A 7,031-nucleotide genomic window follows, 5' to 3' on the forward strand; every position below is an offset into this window, starting at 1 on the left:
ATACAGAAAAGCCTTCAATATTCACGGCAATACCCATGTCTGGACTGTAACTAGATCTCAGGGGAACAGAAATCAGCATCTGAATACACAGTACACAAGGCCGAGTACACCTAATGTACAGTTTGTGTACACAACACATACAAATAACACAACTTCAGGATACAGGAGGAAAATCTGGGAAGTAAAAGGAAATGCCGTCATCATTTGATGACCGCAGAATATTTTGGCAGATACAGGAGCAGCTCCAGATGCTGCTTGCTTTTTGTTAGGAACTGACATCGTCAGCAGGCCTGGGTAAGAAAAATAAAGAGATTTGCATTAACCTCCATTAGACACTTTCATCATCCAAGTACGTGTACCTCAGGATGCTGTGGTAGCATTCTGTAGTCATCCTGTGGCATCCACTGACCGCCAGACAGAATGCCAGTCATGGAACCCTGGAGAAGAGACGCTGGTGTGTAAAGTGTCGGATCATGGAAGCTGTCTGGAGTGGCTTTTCTGATGGAAGTGAGACAACACAGAGATGGGTAGGGTGGGGTGGGCTGGGTGACCGGGGAGTACTGGAGTCAGGGAGAAGTGGAGCGGTGGATTTGTTCAAACGAAGACAAGTGTTCAGAAGATGGCCATAGCAATGTGTTCCTAGGATGGCGTTTCAGCTGCCAGATATAAAGCTGTCATACATGCGTAGGCTCAAAGCAAGAGTTGCTGGTTTTCTTACTGAAGTTTTTGCGCAAGAGTGTGGCCATGGGACTCAACTAATGAGATGGGAAGTGGAGAAAGGTAGAGAAAGATAGATATAAACCATCTGCCTTTGGTGTTTAGACATGAGCCTTATTTGGGTTTAAAGAGAGGAAGGAGTTGGGCAGAGGAAAGACATGTACAGTGTCACAGAGTCTGCTCGGAGTGGGCTGAACGATCGATCCGTGTGACTGTTCTCCCAGGTTCAGGGACATTGTTATCACTCTCATAGTTGGGGGAGTTTGGGGGGTGGGAGTGGGGGAGTACGAGAGGGGCGGTGAGCTGACTATGATGTTTCTCTCTCCTCTTCTCCTGTTCTTTTTCCTGTTCTCCTATAGGCCAAACCCAAGGCAGGCCACAGAAACTAGAAGCCTTTTCGTCTCAAAGAGTTATAAACCCCAGAAATGTTATGTCAGACTTCCCCTTCTATTCTGTGTAGTAGCCAGCTAAGAAGAAGTGTTATGACCTACCTAACCTGATGAGGCATTCCAGGAGGGTCTTATCTTAAAGGAGTGAGGAGCGAATGCTGCATGGAGAGATCAGGAAGAGTCTGTAGCCAGGTGTCTTAATCAGGCTTTTACTGCTGTGAACAGTCACCATGACCAAGGTAACTCTAACAAGGACAACACTTAACGGGGCCCATTTTCATCAAGGCAGGAACATGGCAGCACCAAGGCAGGCATAGTGCAGGAGGAGCTGAGCTTTCTACATCTTCATCTGAAGGCTGCTAGAAGAATAGTGAATTTCAGGAAGCTAGGATGAGGAGCTTAAAGCCCACGCCCACAATAATATACCTGTTCCAACAAGGCCATACCTCCTAATAGTGCCACTTCTGGGCCAAGCATATTCAAATCATGCCACCAGGTCATCTTATGGCTTCCATTCATCCTATTTCTGTTTGTACAAGGACATTTTTACTGTCTATTGCTGCCTATACTCAGCAAATGTAATCCTAAAGATCGATGGCTCTTCCTGGGTCTTAAATATATTCTACCTCTAAGCTCCCACAGCATGTCAAACTTGGACCAAATCTATTTGTTATGTTTTTTGCTTATTAACCTCTTTCCTTAACAGAGGTGCTATCTCTGTGCTTTATGATGGATGGAAAGGGGATCACCTCCTTTGATATGATTACATCAGAAAATGCCAGCTGTGAGGGATTTAGATCAAAGGGCAGTACAAGAATATCATATACTGCTTTACTCAGGGATAGCTCATCTTGTTGCTTGGCTCATGCTTAAAGGGGCCAAAGGTTAGCTAGTGAGCACTTTGTCCTGACCAATGGTGAGGAGAAGCGATTTCGCTCATCACATGTTAGACAAATAAAGAGAATATAGCATTGTTGTATGTGAACAAGAGGGGCACCTGGGCTGGAGAGACAGCACTCACTACTCATACTTGATCATCTGAGTTCAATCCTAAGATCCCAGGGGAGAAGAAGAGAATCAGCTTCCAAAGGTTGTCCTGTGATTTCCACATGCAGGCCATGGTACACACACACACACACACACACACACACACACACACACACACACACACAAATAATAATAATAATAATAATAATAATAATAATAGTAATAATAATAATAATAATAATAATAATGAATAGTAGTGTAAAACTGCCAAAAAGAAGTGACATGTGAGTCCTAAGTCCTCTGATAAGGTGAGGGGAGATAAAAATGTGGCTTCTGAGGCCTCCACTTGGGGGTTTCTTTACCTGAGCCTCCAACTCCTTTTTACATTGGGGAAATTCTTTCTGTACTGATCTTATGGTCACAGTATTCTATGGCAGAAAACCCTTTCCTCTTTTGCCGGAATCTTTTTTGTTCTTTGCAATAGCAATTTCGCTTTAAAGTTTCTCCTAAACCTGGAGAGACCTGTCTTAGTCAGGGTTTCTATTCCTGCACAACATCATGACCAAGAAACAAGTTGGGGAGGAAAGGGTTTATTCGGCTTACTTCCATATTGCTGTATATCACCAAGGAAGTCAGGACTGGAACTCAAGCAGGTCAGGAAGCAGGAGCTGATGCAGAGGCCATAGAGGGATGTTCTTTACTGGCTTGCTTAGCCTGCTCTCTTATAGAGCCCAAGACCTCCAGCCCAGGGATGGCACCACCCACAAGGGGCTCTACCCCCTTGATCACTAATTGAGAAAATGCCCCACAGCTGGGTCTCATGGAGGCACTTCCCCAACTGAAGCTCCCTTCTCTGTGATAACTCCAACCTGTGTCAAGTTGACACACAAAACTAGCCAGTACAAGACCTTTTTGGACATTTTAGCTCTGGAAACCCTAAGAAACCTTTGGGGCAAAGATACCTTAGTGCCATAGTCTCTCTTCCCAGTCATGCTTCCAGAATCTCTCCTCCTCTGAGTCTGTGGGCTTTTTTTGTTTGTTTAACAACATATAAATAAACATATAGAGAAACCCTTTATTAGGTATGCCGTGCATATTGTCTGCAGCTTGTGTTTTTAAATATCTTAACAGTGCCTTTTGCTGAACAAGTTTTACATTTTGATTCAATGCTGAATGTTCTTTCTCCTCTATTACTTAACTTAGGATTTTGAGGCTACATAACTAAGAGGTTTGTTTCTTGGTTGTTGTTGTTGTTTGTTTCATTTTCTTTCTCTCCCCTTCTCTCTGCTCCTCTTAATTTACCACCAAGCTTCTCCCATAGCTTCTATCCCAACATGTATTTGGAATCCTAAAGGTTTTTGGAAAGTATTTCGACACCCTTTCTTACTTCTCCAGACGTTCCTATAGGGCTACACATTTATATTTTCACTTGGGAGGCCCTGGAAGCAGGCCCTGGGAAAATCCAGGTTTAGTATGCTCAAAAGAAATACCAGTTATGACCTTGCTCACACATTTATTTCGACAAATATTTATTTATTTATCCTATTTTTTGGACTTTTTATTGATTAGGTTACAGCAATCACATCTCGAATTTATTATACAAAATCATTTAACACGAGTTCATTTTTATGTTTTTATGGAAGTCATGACTGTGCCTTTGGGGAGAAGTTATCCTTTATTGGCATCGCTGCATTCGATTTTCCTATAGGACATTATGGAGCTACTTCTGAAATCAATGCAACCTTGGCCAAAGCTCCTAAGGCCGAATCCTCCTTTCTAACATCCGCCTCTTCCGTCTTCCGACTTCCGACCAGTAGGGAGCAGCACTGATCCTATACACCCGTGCGCGCCGTGGGGTTCCTCTCTTCCCTTTGCACCCTTCCGTGGACTCTCTTTCTTCTCATTCCCTTGATTGCCCTGCTCACGTTCCTAAAGGGTCCACCCAGATTCCTAAGCGATTCTGAGAATCACCTCCAGCGAGGTGATATTCATTCACGTAATCCGTAGGTGCCCGCCTCCTTAGTGCCTTCCCTGCGCCTCAATACCCCACATCCTCCATACCACCCACGTCTGTCAATCTTTCCACCTCTGAATGGAGACTTACGGTCTACAAACTGGTGGCTTGCAAGTGCCTGGGACACCTAGTGGTTGCAGTAAATCAGGAAGAAGCATGAACAAGCGTTATCAATAGACATGTAAAACGATATTAATACCTAATCTTTAAAGGGGCGATGTTCCCATAAGGAATTTCTCATGGAGCTAACATAATCACTCGGAAGATTATAAAGCTCCTTGTCTGAGCATTGGTGGTTCAGTGGTAGAATTCTCGCCTGCCACGCGGGAGGCCCGGGTTCGATTCCCGGCCAATGCAGGTTTCGTTTTATTATTTCTTTAAATCTCCTCTTTGAAGTAGAATCTGCCTTAGAATCATTAATTTTTTCCTACTTACATATTAATTACTCGTATATATTAATCATATTTTAAGTAAAATCGTTCTTTCAACTGAAAGGGACTAATAGATTAGTGACAAGCTATTTTCTTAAAGAAACATTGAATTTCATTTATCTGGTGCTACTTAAAATAAAATCCTTCTGAGCTCATTTTGTTAGATATAAATCACTAATTAAGCCAGCTAATCATTACGCATTATGGAAAAGCTGTAAACAGACAATGGTCCTCTAGAAGTATAAAGGTATGATTTCAGAAGCCATTCCACCAGCTCTAGCAGAGTGGCGCAGCGGAAGCGTGCTGGGCCCATAACCCAGAGGTCGATGGATCGAAACCATCCTCTGCTACAGTGCACTTTTCTTTTTCCTCGCCACAAAAACTAAACTTTTATTAACTTTCTACTATTTGCTTGCAGAAACCGAAAGAAATAACTAATTAAAGCACTCTGCACTCAATATTTATTCAAGATGAAAACAGCGCGCTTTCACTTAACTGTAGGATGGTAACAGACTCAGAGGTGGTAAGAAACCCAGCCGCAGAAGCATGTCTGTGCACCACTAAACTGCGTACTACAAATGTACAGTTCAAAGAAACTACATATAGCCAGCTCGGTTTTAGAGTGTCTGTGACAGTTACATGGAGTAGCCTTTTCCTCCTGCTCCGTTTTCCTCCTTGGCGCGTATCACCACTAGCTCAGTATGGTGTGTTTTATTTCTTTAGAGCTCTGGACGTTTCCTATGGAGATTTCCCAACCTCAGAAATTTTTCTATAAATCTGTATAAAGTCTGTGTGGGACAATAGTCGCTTGGCGGAGAATTGAGTGTCGTCCCTGGCGAGGCCTGGAGAAGGAAAGGCCACACATCAGCCCTATCTTTCCACAGTCAACATTTAGAAAAAAAAACCTGACAACTTATCCGTTATAGTCAATCTCTATGGAGCTGTAAGATATCCTGATACATCAAAGTCAGCAAAAGATCCTCATTGCTATTCTTAGGTTATTCCGAGAGAGCACGCCGGATTTTTCTTTGTCCACATCCAAGTCTTTCGAAGTTTGTTCTGACAATTCTTACCTATTCTGTTAATAATGTTCCAAGCCAAGTTTCCTGTGTTAGGCCTGGGTGCAGCCCTCTTCCAAGTCCTGCAGGCAGAGATATGGTGCATCATAAAAGGAGCCTACTAATACTTCTGATTTTACAGAGCAAAGATCAGAGATTATAACACAACAGTAACAGTTACAATTTTAAAGTTGTGCTTTTATATAATCCCAGCTTCTCAGTCTAATGATGGAGAGTGACTTGAGCCAATAAATTGCTGGGCAACATACAGAGACCTTCCGGGGGGAAATATAAATAAAATAAAATTTAAGCCTGGTACTGATATTTTTCCTCTTAAAATGTGTGCTTGTTTCTGGAATTCAAACTGGCACATTTTTCTTTTTTCTTCCTTTTTCTTCTGTTTTCTTTCTTTCTTTCTTTCTTTTTCTGCTTAAAATCTTCATTGTTGAGATGTTAAAAGCAGAAGGAAACAGTTCTCTCTAATTCTCAGTCATGATCAGAGAGATAAAGAAAAGGGGCCATTGATCCATTAGACAACCATTTTAAATGGAATTTGAGATCCTTGCTTCATCTAAAATAGACTGTAGGAGAGAGATAGAGAAAGCAAAGGAGGGGAGATAAGAAAAGTGTAGGCTGCTCATTTGCCTAGGGACCTGCAGTAGGGAGGGCGTTCAGGCCCCTGGTGTTACCTCTAACCTCTTCCCTTTGTGTCTTTTAAGATAGAAAGGAAGGGGAAGCCACTAAAGAAAAGGGAGGGAATTTTAGAGACAGGACTGAGAAAAGCAGGTAGAAGAGATTATATCACAAGGCACAGTAAACAGGTTACTGGTCCAGTAACTCCCTCTGTTTAATACTTAGCCTTGCATACAGATATCAAAGTTTCATGCTGTGCCCGACTAATGTATAAAGCTTTCCCTTGCCAGTTAAAAATAATGTCATTAAAAACAAAACAGAGGTAATCTAAATAGAAAAGATTGCTTTTTTTGCATTTTAAATTTAGATAATTATTCAACCAACAATAAACAACTTCTGAGAGGTTAGGAAATAGCACAGAGGTGGTGTTTGCTAAGCAAATACAATGACTGACCTGAGTTCAGTCTTCAAGACTAAAACAAACAAACCCAAATAACAATAAACAAGGCTGAACAACACTGCCTCGTTCGTACCCTTCACCCTCACCTCACTGTTGTTAGAAAGTCAGGCTTCTTCCTCTCGTTTACTTTTTGATTTTTTTTTCTTAACTAGTTTTTGAAGTTTGTTACGTGAGACCCTGTGCTCTGCCCAGAGAGGCCAAGCAAGGAATGACTTCTTAGTTGAGAATCTTCTTAGTTGGAAACTCTGGGCACTTGATTCAGGAGGACTTAGTGGCAGGAGTATTCATGAGTTTGTCTGGGTCCAGAAATTTTTGTTCATATCCAGTTTTCTAACCTTGAGA

General features: G+C 42.1%; 2 non-coding genes across 2 annotated transcripts; both read left to right on the forward strand.

Moving 5' to 3' along the window:
* Window positions 1–4,393: 4,393 nt before the first annotated feature.
* Trnag-gcc lies at window positions 4,394–4,464 on the forward strand. The gene has a single exon. It is a non-coding gene; the product is annotated as a tRNA-Gly (tRNA).
* Window positions 4,465–4,816: 352 nt separating this feature from the next.
* On the forward strand, window positions 4,817–4,888 carry Trnam-cau. The gene has a single exon. It is a non-coding gene; the product is annotated as a tRNA-Met (tRNA).
* The last annotated feature ends 2,143 nt before the right edge of the window (window positions 4,889–7,031 follow it).

This window comes from Mastomys coucha, unplaced genomic scaffold, assembly GCF_008632895.1.
Source record: "Mastomys coucha isolate ucsf_1 unplaced genomic scaffold, UCSF_Mcou_1 pScaffold7, whole genome shotgun sequence".
NCBI lineage: Eukaryota > Metazoa > Chordata > Mammalia > Rodentia > Muridae > Mastomys > Mastomys coucha.